Here is a 15,198-nt window from a genome sequence, read left to right as displayed (position 1 = left end):
CCACCAATTCAGATGCATCAGTTTGAACAATGAACTTCTTGGAGTAGTCAGGACTCTGCAGAATGGGAGCAGTGCACATGGCCTGCTTCAGGTCATCAAATGCCTTTTGACAGCTGGCTGTCCACTGAACCTTTTTGGGCATCTTTTTAGAAGTTAAGTCATTCAAGGGTGTCACTATTGATCCATACCCTTTGACAAATCTCCTATAGTACCCAGTCAGGCCTAAGAAGGCTCTCACCTGAGTCTGGGTAGTTGGAGCCACCCAGTCCATTATGGTCTAGATTTTGCTCTGCAATGGATGAACCTGGCCTCCACCTACAAGATGGCCCAGGTACACAACCTGACTCTGCCCTATCTGGCACTTAGTAGCTTTTTGCAGGGCCTCCAAAACATTCCATAGGTGGACCAGGTGATCCTCCCAGGTGGAGCTAAATACAGCAATAGCATCTAGATATGCTGCACTAAATGCTTCCAGACGTGTGAGAACTGTATTCACCAACCTTTGGAAAGTGGCAGGTGCATTTTTGAGACCAAAGGGCATTACCACAAATTGATAGTGCCCACTAGGGGTTGAAAATGCTGTCTATGGCTTTGCATCATCAGCTTGCCTGATCTGCCAATAGCCAGCTGTCAAGTCAAATGTGCTAAGGTAATTGGCAGAGGCCAAAGTATCTATAAGCTCATCTGCCCTTGGTATTGGATGGGCATCAGTCCTAGTGACTGCATTGAGACCCCTGTAGTCCACACAAAACCTCATCTCTCTTTTTCCACCACTGGTGTGAGGTTTTGGCACAAGGACCACTAGACTAGCCCAAGGGCTATCTGAGGGTTCAATAACACCAAAATCCAACATTTTCTGGACTTCTGTCCTGATACAGTCCCTGACATGGTCAGGTTGCCTATAAATCTTACTTTTAATAGGCAGTTTATCCCCAGTGTCCACTTCATGAGTGCACCAGGTAGTCTGACTTGGAGTCAGAGAAAACATGTTTCTGAACTGATTGAGCACCCGTTTGCAATCAGTTTGTTGCTGGGCAGTGAGTCTGCCTGCCAAGGCTACACCATCAACTGACCCATCATCAGGGTTCTGTGAGAGGAGGTCTGGGAGTGGGTCACTCTCTTCCTCCTGTCCCTCATCAGTAGCCATGAGCAAGCCCATGTCAGCCCTGTCCACATATAGCTTTAGCCTGTTGACATGGAGAACTCGGTGGGGACTACTGGGAGTTCCTAGGTCTACCAAATAAGTAACCTCTCCCATCTGTTCAACAATAGTGTGGGGTCCACTCCACTTGTCCTGGAGAGCTGCTAGGGCCACAGGCTCCAACACCCACACTTTCTGTCCTGACTGATAAACAGTCAGTACAGCCTTTTGATCATGCCAGGCTTTTTGCAGTTCCTGGCTAGCCTCAATGTTTTTGTTTGCCTTTTTCATATACTCAGCCATCCTGGAGCGGAGCCCAAGTACATAGTCCACTATGTCTTGCTTTGGGGGCTTGAGAGGTAACTCCCATCCTTCCTTCACCAAACACTATGGACCCCTGACAGGGTGTCCGAACAGAAGTTCAAATGGGCTGTAGCCAACCCCTTTCTGAGGCACCTTCCTGTATGCAAATAAAAGGCAGGGCAAGAGCAGGTCCCATTTTCGCCTAAGCTTCTCTGGGAGTACTTTGATCATGCCCTTTAAGGTTTTGTTGAATCTTTCAACTAAACCATTGCATTGTGGGTGATAGGGTGTGGTGAAGTTGTAGTTCACTACAAACTCCTTCCACATAGCAGTCAAGTAACTAGACATGAAGTTTGCACCCCTGTCAGATACTACCTCCTTAGGAAATCCTACTCTTGAGAACACACTCAAGAGAGCTCTTGCCACTACAGGTGCTGTAGTGGTCCTTTGGGGAATTGCCTCTGGGTACCTGGTGGTATGATCCACTACCACCAGTATAAATCTGTGCCCAGTTGCTGTTTGGGGATCCATGGGACCAACAATGTCAATCCTTACCCTTTGAAAGGCCCCCCCCGCCACAGGTAGTCGTATCAGGGGGACCTTTGTAGTGCCACCTGCTTTGCCACTGGCTTGGCAGGTTACACAGGAGCGACAAAACTCCTTTGTGCCTTCAGACATGTGAGGCCAGTGAAAGTGAGGAACAATTCAGTCCCAAGTCTTGTTCGGGCCTAAGTGTCCTGCTAGGGAAATATCATGGGCTAGTGTCAATAGGAACCCCCTAAACTTCAGAGTTATAACCAACCTCCTGGATGCACCAGGCTTGGGGTCTCTACTCTCTGAATATAGGAGTCCATCATCCCAATAAACTTTATGGGTGCCACTAGCATTCCCAGCAGCCTCATCACCAGCTTGCTGTCTGAGGGGTTCAAGAGAGGGGTAGGTTTTCTGCTCCTGGCTCAGATCAGACCTGGAAGGGCCCCTGTTCCCCAGACCTCAACCTGGTCAGGTTCAAGCTCCTCTGGGGCAGTTCCTTCTTCAGGCTCAAGATCATCTCCCTAAGGAGACTGATCAGTATCCTGAGACAGGCGGAAAGGCTCTGCCTTAACCCTACTGCTCCTCCTCTTGTGAGGCACCTGGTCCATTATTCCAGAATCCAGGGCCTGTCCAGTTTTAGACATGTTAGCCTGTGACCTGGTCACAGCAAAGACATGTGCAGGGATCCCTAACATTTCTGCATGTGTCCTGAGCTCCACTTCAGCCCAAGCTGAAGTCTCTAGATCATTGCCAAGCAAGCACTGTACTGGTAGGTCTGCACTTACCACAACCTTCTTAAGGCCAGTTACCCCTCCCCAGGAGAAGTTAACAATTGCCAGAGAATGGTCTTTTATGACATTGCTAGCATTGGTCACTTGGTACATTTCACCAAGTATAATTTGCCCAGGATCCACAAGATCTTTTGTCACCATTGTGACACTTGCTCCTGTGTCCCTGAATGCCCAAGCTTCTACTCCATTAATTAAAGGCCGCTGTCTGTATTTGCCCAAGTTACTGGGACTCACAAAGGGGAACATATCCATGCCCCCATCACTGACAAGCACAGCCTGAGTTGGTACCCTGACTAGGCCAGAGTCCATCTCAGAACCCAGGGTCAACCCTACTACACCTTTATTCTGTGTATTCCCACCACCAATTGTAACTGCACTAGGGGGAACAGGTGCCTTAGGGGCATTGACGGGGGCTGGAGTATTTTCTTTGGCCTTGGTGCAGTCACTAGTCCAGTGAGTTTTCTGTTTACAGATTTTGCACCAAGGTTTCTTTTGGCCTTTACCCTCTCCTGACTGTGAATCCCCACCTGAAGAAGATTTTTGGGGCCCTTGAGAAGACTTCTGGTCTTTACCCATGTCCCCATCCTGGTCAGAGTTTTTGGAATCTTGCTTCTTTGGGTCACCACCTTGGTTCTGTACCTTCTGCCTCACCCTAGGTCTGACCCATTTGTCTGCCTTCTTTCCCATTTCTTGGGGAGAGGTCAGATCAGAGTCTACCAGGTACTGGTGCAACAACTGATTTTGACAGTTATTAAGAATCTGCTCCCTCATGATCAGATTGTGCAATCCTATGAAGTCACACACTTTACTGCCCAATAACCAACCTTCCAGAGCCTTAGCAGCACAGTCAACAAAGTCAACCCAGTCCTGATTTTGTGCCTTTTGGGTGTCTCTGAACTTTAACCTGTATTGTTCAGTGGTTAGGCCAAACCCATCTATTAGTGCACTTTTCAAGACTTTGTAGTCATCAGCATTCTCTTCTCTTACAGTGAGGAGCTTGTCTCTACCTTTGTCTGCAAAGGAGAGCCATAAGATTGCTGGCCACTGACCTTGAGGGACCTTCTGTACTTTACAGGCCCTCTCCAAGGCAGTTATGCATTTGCGGATGTCATCACCACTCTGTTAGGGAGGGACAATCTTACTTAGGTTTCTATGGTCATAAGATCTCTCCCTATCTCTAGGGAAATTGCTGCCACCAAGGGACTCTAGTCCCTCCTTTTTACTAGCTCTATAGAGCTCCAGGGCTTCCCTATCTAAGGCCATCTGCTGCTTTCTGAGGTTGAACTTGTCTTGCTCATACTTCAGCAGCCTCTCTCTCCTCTCCTGAGAGGTTCCCCTCCCTCTGTGAGAAGAAACAGAGGTTCCTATAGAGGAGTTAGACTGGATGGATCCCCCTGACATAGATCTATCCCTTCTAGCCCTGTTGTAAGGCCTACCTGGAGGAATTAAGGAAGTGGCATTTTTGTCATCCTCCTCATCCTCATCCTGGAGGTCTGTGTTTACCAGAGTATGGTCATTGTCACCAGTCTGGTCAGCATTAGAGGTAGGGTCAAGGGAGTTTCCACCCCTAGACCCACCCTCACCTGCTGCCCCACCCACACTGTCTACATCATCAGGCCCACTAGGCCCTGTGATATCATCCAGTTTCAGTATCTTTATGCGATGCTGGGTGGATGGACTTTTGCCTGTCTTCAGCTTCCTAATGGAACATAAGGCCCTAAGCTGAGCAAAGGAGAGATCCTCATATTTATAGGGAAGGAGCGCACTGGTTCCTGGTAGGGACCCACTGGTTCCTGACTGGTTAGACATTACTAATGTGGTGTGGTTTATTGCACTACCTACACTAGTGTGGCCTACTAAACTCTCTTGAGTTGTAGAAAGGGTGTGCTATCCCTTAACACACAACTCTAACTTCAGTATAACTTACAGTAGCTAAACTTGATATTATATGTACCTAAGGTACCTTTAGTGGTTTTCAGTTGATCAATTCAATTGAGATTATCTGGTAAAACAATAGCAAGCTGGAATCCCACACGCTGCACACCAATGTGAGAAGGTGGCCTGATATATGCTGTCCACTAGTTCTAGTGAGCTCCTTGTATCAGTCCAAACAAGTCCTTATGGTGATAGGTTAAAGACAACCTTTATTGAAAGCTATCCTAGTGGTAGCTATGGAGAGCAGCCTTCAGGCTAAGTCTTGAAGGAATGTAAAGCAGCTTGTTTTACCAGTCTATAATCTCTCGAATGATCAAATGAAAAGACAACCACACCAGATATATATTCAAAATATATGTTTTTAAGATAAAACACACCCCTCCAGTCTCTTTATGAGACTGGAGTTCGAAGTACTTAGTTTACAAGTCAGCAATTATCAGTAATAGCACAAATACACGTTTGGGCCCTAGGGGCGTACCAAACCATATGCCAAAAAAGTGGTAAAAGAACCACGACTGGAATAGACACTAGGCCTATAGCCTCTAGAATCGCTGGGACCCCAAGGAACCACCCAAGGTAGTGACACAGGGGACCCGCGGGGACTGTATGCAGTGTGTAAACACAACGGCGGGTTCCCGTTATCTTTTATGGGCAATGTTGCGGTTGGAAATTTAAAGATTAGGGACACTTCTTATCGAGTCAGCACCAAACCCTTTTGGACTTAAGAAGTTCTAGGGCTAGCACCCACGAGAGCACTGGAGTACTGGAGAAGTGTGGCTCAATGGTTAGATCGGCAGACCTTGTTGCAGAGCACTGGTCCGGGACCAGGGTTCGATTTCTGCCGCGGCAGGGTCTCGGGCTATAAATTCCTCGGACCGGATATTCTCGCCTCAGTGCCTATTCTAATCATGGGTCCCACACTGCAACTCTGGGCAATAGCTTGCTTAATGTCCACAACGGCCCCAACAGCGCTGGGATGCCTCGCTTCACCATGGGGGTGCCCAGGAGTGGACACTTCACATGGAAAGCCAGGAAGGATTCCTTCAGCGGTATGAGTACAGCGCTGAGATACCCGTAGAGGTGATCGGCGCTATATAAATACTTATACATTTACATACCTCACCCAGGGAAGCCGGGTGCATAGGTGTCCTTTGGTGTCGGGTCGCGTCGTCTATTTCAATGGGAGCCTGCAAAGAACTGCTGCTGCCGTGAAGAGGAGAAGTGTACGAAGAGATCCAAGCCTGGATCTGAGATGGAAGGAACCTGAAAGCAGAGGGGACAGAGTCGTGGTCACTAGCCAGTGACCAAGGGCAGGATGGACCAATGCCCACAGATGTCGGTGCTTCAGGTGAGTTGATGGGTGTCTTGACTCTTCAGCCACGAGGTCCAGGAGGCATCGACAAAGTCCACAAGCCGGATTCAATCTGTCCCACAAAGTCTGTTGAGTGCTGCAGTGCAGAAAGGGCAGTGTTGGCGACCAGAATAGACCCAACAAGCCTTGGCAACGGCAAGTCACTGGAATTTAGAGAAAGGACTGTCGTGCAGACCAGCAAGGTCTGAGGGACTCACCCAGCAAGGGTAAGTCAGTGCACATCTAGAGCAATCAGGAAAGCCCAAGCAGAAAAGGAGTTGCCTTTGTGGGGACCTGATAGCCAATGGGCTAGTGATCGCGAAGGAGCCTCAAGCGGTTGCACTTGAAGCTGGCTCACGGGTCACTCGTGGAGTGGAGGCCAACAATCTTCGGTGCAAGAGGTGCTCAAGGCTGGGGCTACTTGGAGCCCAAAGCACAACTTGGAGGAGGACCAGGAAGATAGTGTTACTGCAAAAGTTCATGGTGTCCAGGGGTCACGGTTCCACGTCACCCACGATAGCCACGGGCCTCAGCATTGCTGTGGACTCAGGGTAGCCTTGGGGAAGTCTGCAACTCTACCTCTGGTGATGCAAAGACATCGGCATCCAACGGGAGCTTCAGCGATGCAGACCAGTCAGTTGCTTCTTTGGTGCCTGCCAAGCAGGGGAGTCACTTCTTGACCCCAAGGGTGATTTCTTCAGTCTTCTAGTCAAAGTAGAACATCGAAGGTCCAAGATATATGTAGCAGAGTTTCATCCAGAGTAATCTAAAGTCCTAGGGACTGGATTCCTATACTCATAGTAAGTTTAGGGAATGGACTAATTCTAAGGCCCCACCTATGGTTGGGCTTGGAAAGAGGGGTGGTTACACCCATTTCCTTTGTCCAGTTTCGCGCCAGAGCAGGGGCAGGTAGCCCTTGCAACCGGTTTGAACTGGGCAATGCACAGGGACAGCAAACATGCCCCCAGTGCAGGACATCAAAGCACCAGAGAGTGCTCCCACATCTGCCTGTCTGGGGAGGTGATCACACCTCCCTTCGACAGGAAACCTATTGTCCAGGCCTCCCCTGCCGGAGTTTCGTCAGCAGCAGGAGGCCAGACCCATGGCAGAGGCATCCATTTTGTGGTACCAGGGCTCAGGAAAGTCCTACTGGTTTTAGCTAGTGTGAACATGTCTTTCCCTCTAGAAGGGTGGAATGCTACCCCCGCCGCCAGAACTGGCGGGGGGTAGTAGTATTCCAAAGCGTTTGACACCAAACACAACATGTTTTGATGCAGCCATTCCAAAGTTAGCATTTACCGCAAGGTTAGAATGCACTTAAGAGTATATGGTATGTGTGTATCACAGAACAGCCATAAGGAAGTATTTCCGAAAGCTGCAGAGGGGCTCAGCTCATGCTTGGGCACCCTCTCACATAAAACCAAGCACTCTGCCTTGAGGATTGTCAAGGCCTGCCATAAGAGTGGCTTATAGGTTTATATGTGTCTGTATATAGGTGTGGATATAGGTAGCCTATACCACTGTAAGGGGTGCAAGCACACCCTTAAACAGGCTGCAGTAGCAGACCTGTGGTGCCATTTTGGAGTGCTTCCCAGGGGTGGCATAATATATGCTGCAGCCCCTTGTAGGCCTCTGAGGTACCTATGCAATAGGTACATAGTATATCATATACTAGGGGCTTATAAGGCACTCCAGAATCCAATTAGATATGTACCTAATGTACATGCAAACCATTTTAGAGAGGAAGCTGCTAGGCTGTGATCCTGATTAGCAGGGCCACAGCCAGACTAAGGTCGAAAAACAGTGAAACACCAGCAAAAAGCGGGGGAACCCATGTGAAGCAGATCCTACTCTCCTACACCATTTATTCAGTAACTTGTGTTGTATCTCTCTGTTACTTTCTTATCTATGAGGGTCCTTGCACTCATGAGAACAGTGCTTAATTTGAAAAAAAAAACATAAGTGCCAGGACCGTAGTTTAGATGACCCCAGACAGCACCGCCAAGGACAGAATTAACACAACTACTAACCATCACACTCCTACTAGTGCGACAATTCAGACCTACCCAAGGCTGGCTTTCAACAGTGGGCAGAATGCAGGTTCTCGTCAGAGCCAGAGAGACAGCAGAGGTACTGGTGGCCTACCTCAGGAGCCGGAGGGACAGCAGAGGTACTGGTGGGTTACCTTAGGCCCTAAACCCACTTACCTCAAGGCGGCCAGTCTACAAATCCTCTCTTGGATGGCGACCCTCTCCTTGGGGGACATGTTGGGAGACAACCCTGGCATTGTCATGTTTCTCCTCCTTCTTCTTCACAGAATCCTCTGAAGAGGATTTCTGGGATAGGTAATTCTGTTTTCTGCAAGATGGCACCTTGTCCATTCCTTCCAATAGGACGTTCCCAATTCATCATGGTGATGTAATTCCTGTCTTGGACCCTCATAAGGAAGGGTATTCCATTATCTCCTTGTGTCCCAATGCTCCAGGTCTCCTGTGGTGTGTTCTAGTGCTCCAGCCTTTCCTTGGCTCCTCCAGGAATCTTTCAGCCATTCTAGCACTCCAGACTTTATTTGGCTCCTCCAGGAATCTTCCAACCATTCCAGCTCTCCACTCTTTACTTGCTCATGCCAGAATCTCCTTAGGCTTGTGTCTTTCCTCAAAGTTCCATCGGCACCCTGGATCCATCTGAGAGGTTTTATCCTCCTTCATGGGGCCAATTCCGAAAGGCACTTCCTGCCTAGGTGCTTTCTGTGATGGCAGCAGCATGGCCACTGGAAGGGGTCGCACTCACCTCTGACAGTCAAGAACTGTGAAAACCTGGGCCTCTGGCCAACACGCAGTGAAAGATTGTCCATCAGGAGTTAGATTTGTGATAATCACTGACTTCTAAAGCTATACGAATGGCATGGGTGGCAGGTATTAATCATTGTAATGAATATTGAAGTAATAAGCAACTGTTGATGTGTTCATCTTCAATTCAAACCAGCTTTGCCCCCGTGAAGCAGACTCATAAGTACTGTTGTTGACATTAAAGAGCAGGTGAGCGCTGGATACCATGGGCTTACAGTAAGTGCAGCCTCAGAGTTCAACTTTGAAGGTGGGAAAGGACCCCCTAGGCATCCCCCTTTTGGTGGTCATGGCAGTCATTCTGTGCATCTGACATCCAGATTATCTAGTCCCCCTTGAAGGTCAGGCCAGTTGCCGCCTTCACAATCAAAGGCAGACCAGCAGCCCCAAACAGCTTGTCCGTCTTTAGCTAGTGCACTGACCCTAGTGCAGGCATGGGTACAGCACATTTGTTTTGTTACAGTGCATTGTCTCACTCTGCTGTGGTGCAGAGTGCAACACTGCGCCATTTGCATAATACGGACTCTGGTCTGGCTCCATAATTGTTTGTAGGCATCACATTGATCCTTTCACCAGGCATATCTCCCCCTCTTTTCTGTTTATGATTTTCTTAAACTGCCTACAGAAGCCATATTACCTCATCTGCCCACCTCTCTTTCGAAGCAGTCAAAATAGTTCACAGCATTTGTACCTTGGTGAGTTGGGGGGCACCCTTACTGGGACGTCCAGTGAGGGCTCTCTATTGTATGTGTATTTTCTCTGTGCACCCAATTGTGCTGGTTTCCCATGTATCAGTACTAGCCGGGTCCAATGTTTGGACTTCGCATGAGGCTTCCAGAGTGCTGATGTAAGTGGCATTGTTAGACGCCTCCTGGGGAGCACCCGTGAAAGGTTACCCCTACGTTCATGTGCACATATGATGAACACTCCCATTTGAAACTGTCAACTCTTGTTCGCCTTGTTGACATATGCCACCATTACCTTTAACTTTTAATTTGTGCTTATTTAGCCATGAAGCTAGTGCCTAGGGGCACAGGGCCCAGTGGCTGCTCCTTCACTAATGCAGAGGAGCGTCACCGCAGTGCAGAGGAAAATAAAATGATAATAACGGAGTGTTATTATCATTTTATTTTTAGTATTGTGCTTGCAGTTGCACTGCAGCCAGGTTAAGGTGTGGCAGGCTGGGCTCCTGTGACCCAGAGGGAGGAGGAGTGGTTGTTGCACCTTAAATGCGCATGACGGTTTGGCCGGCCCAAGATGGCCGGCCAAATCATTATGCACACTTTGCATGTTCTCCATCGGCTGTAATGTGCAGCTTGGGTGGAGAAAATGCACAACCTCCCAGTCCCTCTGTGAGCGCCGTACCCTGGCACTCAGACCCATCACAACGCTGCTATGATGCAGTATTTTGATTGGCTAGGGAAGTCTGGGGGCCTGTGTGATACCTGGTTCCTGCAGCGGCTGGTGGCCGGCGACCAGCAGGTATATTTTTTTTTTCTATTTTTTCCATTATCTGACTTCCTGCACTGTGTGACGCTAGAACATCATGTCAGATATGTATTGTGTCTGTGTAAGCTTGGTCTGTAACATCTCCTGCTTGGCACATGTGCAGTAGAGCTAGTCATTTTATGTTATATTGTTATGTGATGTGGATTTGTAGAGCGCACTATCACCTTGCAGGGTATCCTGGCACTGTGCAAGGTTAAACCTAGCCAAGCCCAGGGCCTAGTGGGACTCCTCGAAAAAGCAGGTCTTCAGCTTCTTGCAGAATTCAAGTACTGATGCGAAGGCTGTTATGTGTGGTGCAGACCATTTCACACATTAGGAGCAATGTAGGAGAAGGCTCAATCACAAGATCTGTTTTTTTGTGTGTGTGGGATGTATGCAAGTAGGAGTCTGGACGAGTGGAGGTGTCTGGAAGGTTTGTGAAAGCAGATGCAATTATTAACCAGTGTGATGTAGTGTATTGAAAGTTTGAGTAAGGAGTTTGAATTGTGCTCATTTGTGTTTGGGGAGCCTGTGGAGCTCCTTCAAATGTGGTGTGATGTGAGTACAGCTTGACAGGTTAAGAGTGAAGGGAATATGTCTGGCAAGTTTTGAATTGTCTGTAAAACTTTGGTGAGTGTTTCTCTGATCCTGGCATATAGGTTGGTCTCGTAGTCCAGCTCGCTTGTCTCCAGGGCCTGTGTGATGATTTTCCGGATGTTGATTGGGAACCATTTGAGAAATCTTCCTGAGCATCTTCAGTGTATGGAAGCATCAGGCAGTGATTGCGTTGACTTTGGTGATCTTGTTGAGTTTGCTGTCGATGACAAACCTGAGGTTCTTAGAATAGGTGTCAGGGGTGGGTGTCGATCCTAGCGCTGTGTATCCACTGAAGTCCCACAGTGAAGTGCTCTTTCCAAAGATCACGATTTTGGTCTTGTCGATTTTCAGTTTTAGACAGTTGATCTTCATACAGTGGGTGTTGTCAGTTATACAGGAATTGAACTTGATCCAAGTACGGACATCTTGTCCATGAGGGAAAAAAGAAGTTTTGTGTCATCAGCATAGGAGAGAACATTGATGTTGCAAAAGAGGATGTTGCTTGCAAGAGGGATTATATATGCATTGAAAAGAGTCAGGCTCAGGGAGGATCCTTGTGGATCTCCACATAGAAGTTCAATATGGGTGTCTAAGTTCTCCGGTGCCACGCTGACTGACTGGGTCCTTCCAGTCCAAAAGAAGCAGATCCATCAGAGTGCATCTCCTTGGATTCGGATGTTGTGTAGGCGTTGAAGAAGGATGGGGTGGGTGAACATATAAAATGTTGCAGAGAAGTCCAGGAGGATGAGGGCCACCGTGTCTTCTCTGTCCAGAGTCATGCAGGTGTCATCCTTGGCGATGATGATGGCAGCTTCCATGCTGTGGTTGGGTTTGAAACCAGACTGAGTGATGGTGAAGTATGTGGTGAGGCTTCTGTTTATGATTTTCTCTATGAGCTTGGCCCAGAATGGTAGCAAGGAGATTGAGCTCTAGTTGGCAAGCTTTAACTGGTCGGCAGAGGGTTTCTTCAGCAATGGGAGGACAGTTGCGCCTTTCCAAGTGTCTGGGAAAGTCACGGAAGGGGTGGAGGCATCCAGAATGGCTGTGAGCATGATGCTGGTAGGGTGCAGACCTCTATTGTAGGTATTGTGGGGTCCGGGGTCTGATGGGGACCCTGAAAATGATAAACTTAATGGTGGCGACAGTTTCTTCAGGGGTGATGATGGGACAATGTGGTTAGCAATGGTTTTTGGATAAGATCAAAAGGCGTTTGGCTAGATCAGTTGGGCATCTTTGCAAATTGAAGTTGCTGTAAATGGCAGTGATATTATAGCTGTAGAATTGAGAGAAATGTTTGCAGAGGTCCTGAGAGAGGGTGATCAAGTTGAAGTTGGCCGCAGGAAAGGTGAAATACTTTACAATGGCAAATATTTGTTTGCTTCTGTTGGTACTGGCAACAATGAGGTCCGCCGGGGCAGCACATTTGGTGTTCCGCTTCATATGATGGAAGTGTCTCAGGGCAGATTTGAATATGTTCCTATCTGTATTTCCTGGCTCATTATGCGTTTGCGCTCTTGTTGCTTGTAGTTGTGTTTCATCAGTCTGGGTTCCTCCATGAACCAAATGGCCTGGGGTCTAGTTCTTGCTGTGTTGCAGTGTTTAAGGGGGGCAAGGGAGTCAGTGCAGGTGGTGATCCAATTGTAAAAATTCTCAATGGCTTTGCAAAGGCTGTTGCTTTGTTCAGGTCCATTAATGTTGAGAGTGGTGTTCCAGTCCTTGTCAGTGATGCTTTTCCAGTGTCTGTGGACTGGTCTGGTGGTGGTACACGTGCATTGGACAAGGACAGGGATACTGAACTTGATGAGGGAGTGGTCTGTACAGGACATTGGTGTGGGCTCCTCAACTTTTATAGTAATGAAGGTGGTGAAAATAGAATCCAGGAGTTGTACGGTGATGTGGGTAGGTTCCTTTACTCATTGAGTGAGGCCCATGTTTCCAAGGCCTTTGATGAGTGTTTTTTGAGTTGGGGTCGGCATCGTCTTACAGATGGAAGTTCAGGTCTCTGAGTAGGTTGTAATTGCTTGTGTCGAGGGTAAGTGGTGGAACAGTGTCAATGACTTAGGAAGTGAAGCTGGTGCGCAGTTCTGGTGGTCTCTAGATGAGAATCCCACTTGGGGTGAAGTTGACTGTGACATGGATCTTGAATAACAGGTGTTCCATGACAGAGAATGTGGTGTCTGTTGAAGCTGTGCCGCCAATAGTTTTCTTGTGGATGATGTTGATTCCACCTCTGGGCTTGGGGAGTCTATCTTGCCTGGTGGTCTTATATACAGGGCGATGGCTGGGATGGTGTCAGGTGCAGTTGCAGGGTTCAGCCAGGTTTCCATGAGGAAAAGTTGATTTGGAGCATTGTGGTGCAGCAGGTTCCATAACCCTGTGGTGTGTTTGGTGAATCAGTGAGTATTAAGGAGCATGCATGTGAGTGGGGAGTGTTGTGTGAGTATTCGAGAGGGGGGTGTTGGGTGGTATCAGTGCAGGTGCCGTGGGTTTAATTTTTGGGTATGGGTAAGTGCATGAAACAATTCAGGAAGCACAGGAGAACGCTCCCTTGGTGTTGTGTGGTACGGGGAGACAGCAGTGTGTGGAGGGAAAGGACAATGATGTATTTTCCACCCAATGTCTCTATCACAAAGGTAAGTATATTTAAGGTAAGCTTTTGTGCAGTTAGTTAAATTCATATGTATATATCAAAACAATCCCATCTCAGGCTTAGGGTGCTGCATAAATTATGCGATTCGATTCAATAAACTTTATTTCGATTCATAAATAGAATCATAAAAGTATACACAGATTTAAAAGATTACATAAAATTATTTAAAAAACATGTTATATATCCATATTAAATTTGCAATACATTTAGACTAAAAGGGTCACATATATGAGCATATTGTAAAGTGCTTGTGCGTTCCATTTAAATACAAATCCACATAGTAGTCTATTACAGAAGGTTTCCAATAATAATACTGTTCAATATCGATTTCTAATATTGAGTGCCAATCTAATAAAACTAAGCACAGCACTACATATAGCTGGAGTTGACAAGGACAGTAAATACTCATAACCCTCTTTATAATAACGGGATCCAAGGGTTAACAAAACAGGCTTGATGAACCGGTTTCTTGGATCTTTATGCAAAGCACAAAAGAGGATGAGGTGCACAGTGCTTTGTGAAACCTTATCATTACAAGGGCAAGGGGGTAGTCTCTCACACCACCCCTCTTGTTTTGGGAAAGCAAAAAGAAAATGCAGAGAGCTAAGACGGAACCTTGTCAAGTAAAAACGCCATTGAGTATGCATGATATTCGATAGGTAAAACTGCTGCTGCAGCTTGCCCCTATTATATAGTGCATGCTCACTATTTCTTAACATACCTAACCTGGTACAATAAGCGTACATAAATTATGCAAAAGAGAAAGCAAAGAACTCTGGGAAGTTTCCAAGTTTAGATGGAGGGCAGCTCCTATATAGAGCACCTTACAACACCAGTGACACTGAATCTGCTCACCTCAAATGTCTGTTTTCTAGCAAAGGTTCTAGGCATAGGATTAGAACAGTGCCATGCACTCTGAGCTATTAAATGACAAAGTCTTTTACCATTTTTACTTCAAAGTCTTTGAGCATAGGCTCAGCAAGGGCCATCCATGCCAAGATGAAAATTGACAAAAGCCTTTTACCACTCCAGACATACTATTACAGCATTGGATTCATAAAGTGTTATGAGCCCTTCAGAGGGGAAACATCCTATACAACGAAGTTAAAACAACGAGTTACTTTAACAACGAACCACGACACTTCAACGAAGACCGGAACGACGAAGTCTGGAACAACGACTCTTCAACAAAGTCTTGAAGGATGACGTCTTGTTTGGAATGGGAAAGAATGTTAGGCACGTCACTTCTCTCCGCCCCCCTACATCTTATCTGCATTTTGATTCGCCAGTGTTGGAGTATAACGTCACTTTTCTCCGGCCCCTCACTCTTCTGAAATGAACAGTATTGAAAATGGAAATGCCTCACATTATTTGGAAATGGCAATATTTTTATCATAGAAATTATTTTTCGCAATCAATGCCTTTTGAAAGGCATTGCTGCAACAATTTCGGGGTATATGGAGAAGCTCTATAATTGTTGTGCCTGGAAAATAAAGGGATTTCTAGCACAAAAATGACTACAAGGACTGGAGACAAACACACACAGGAACACAAAGAGATGG

The sequence above is a fragment of the Triturus cristatus genome, chromosome 7 (assembly GCF_964204655.1).
Source record: "Triturus cristatus chromosome 7, aTriCri1.1, whole genome shotgun sequence".
Lineage (NCBI taxonomy): Eukaryota > Metazoa > Chordata > Amphibia > Caudata > Salamandridae > Triturus > Triturus cristatus.
This window is presented reverse-complemented; position numbering follows the sequence as displayed.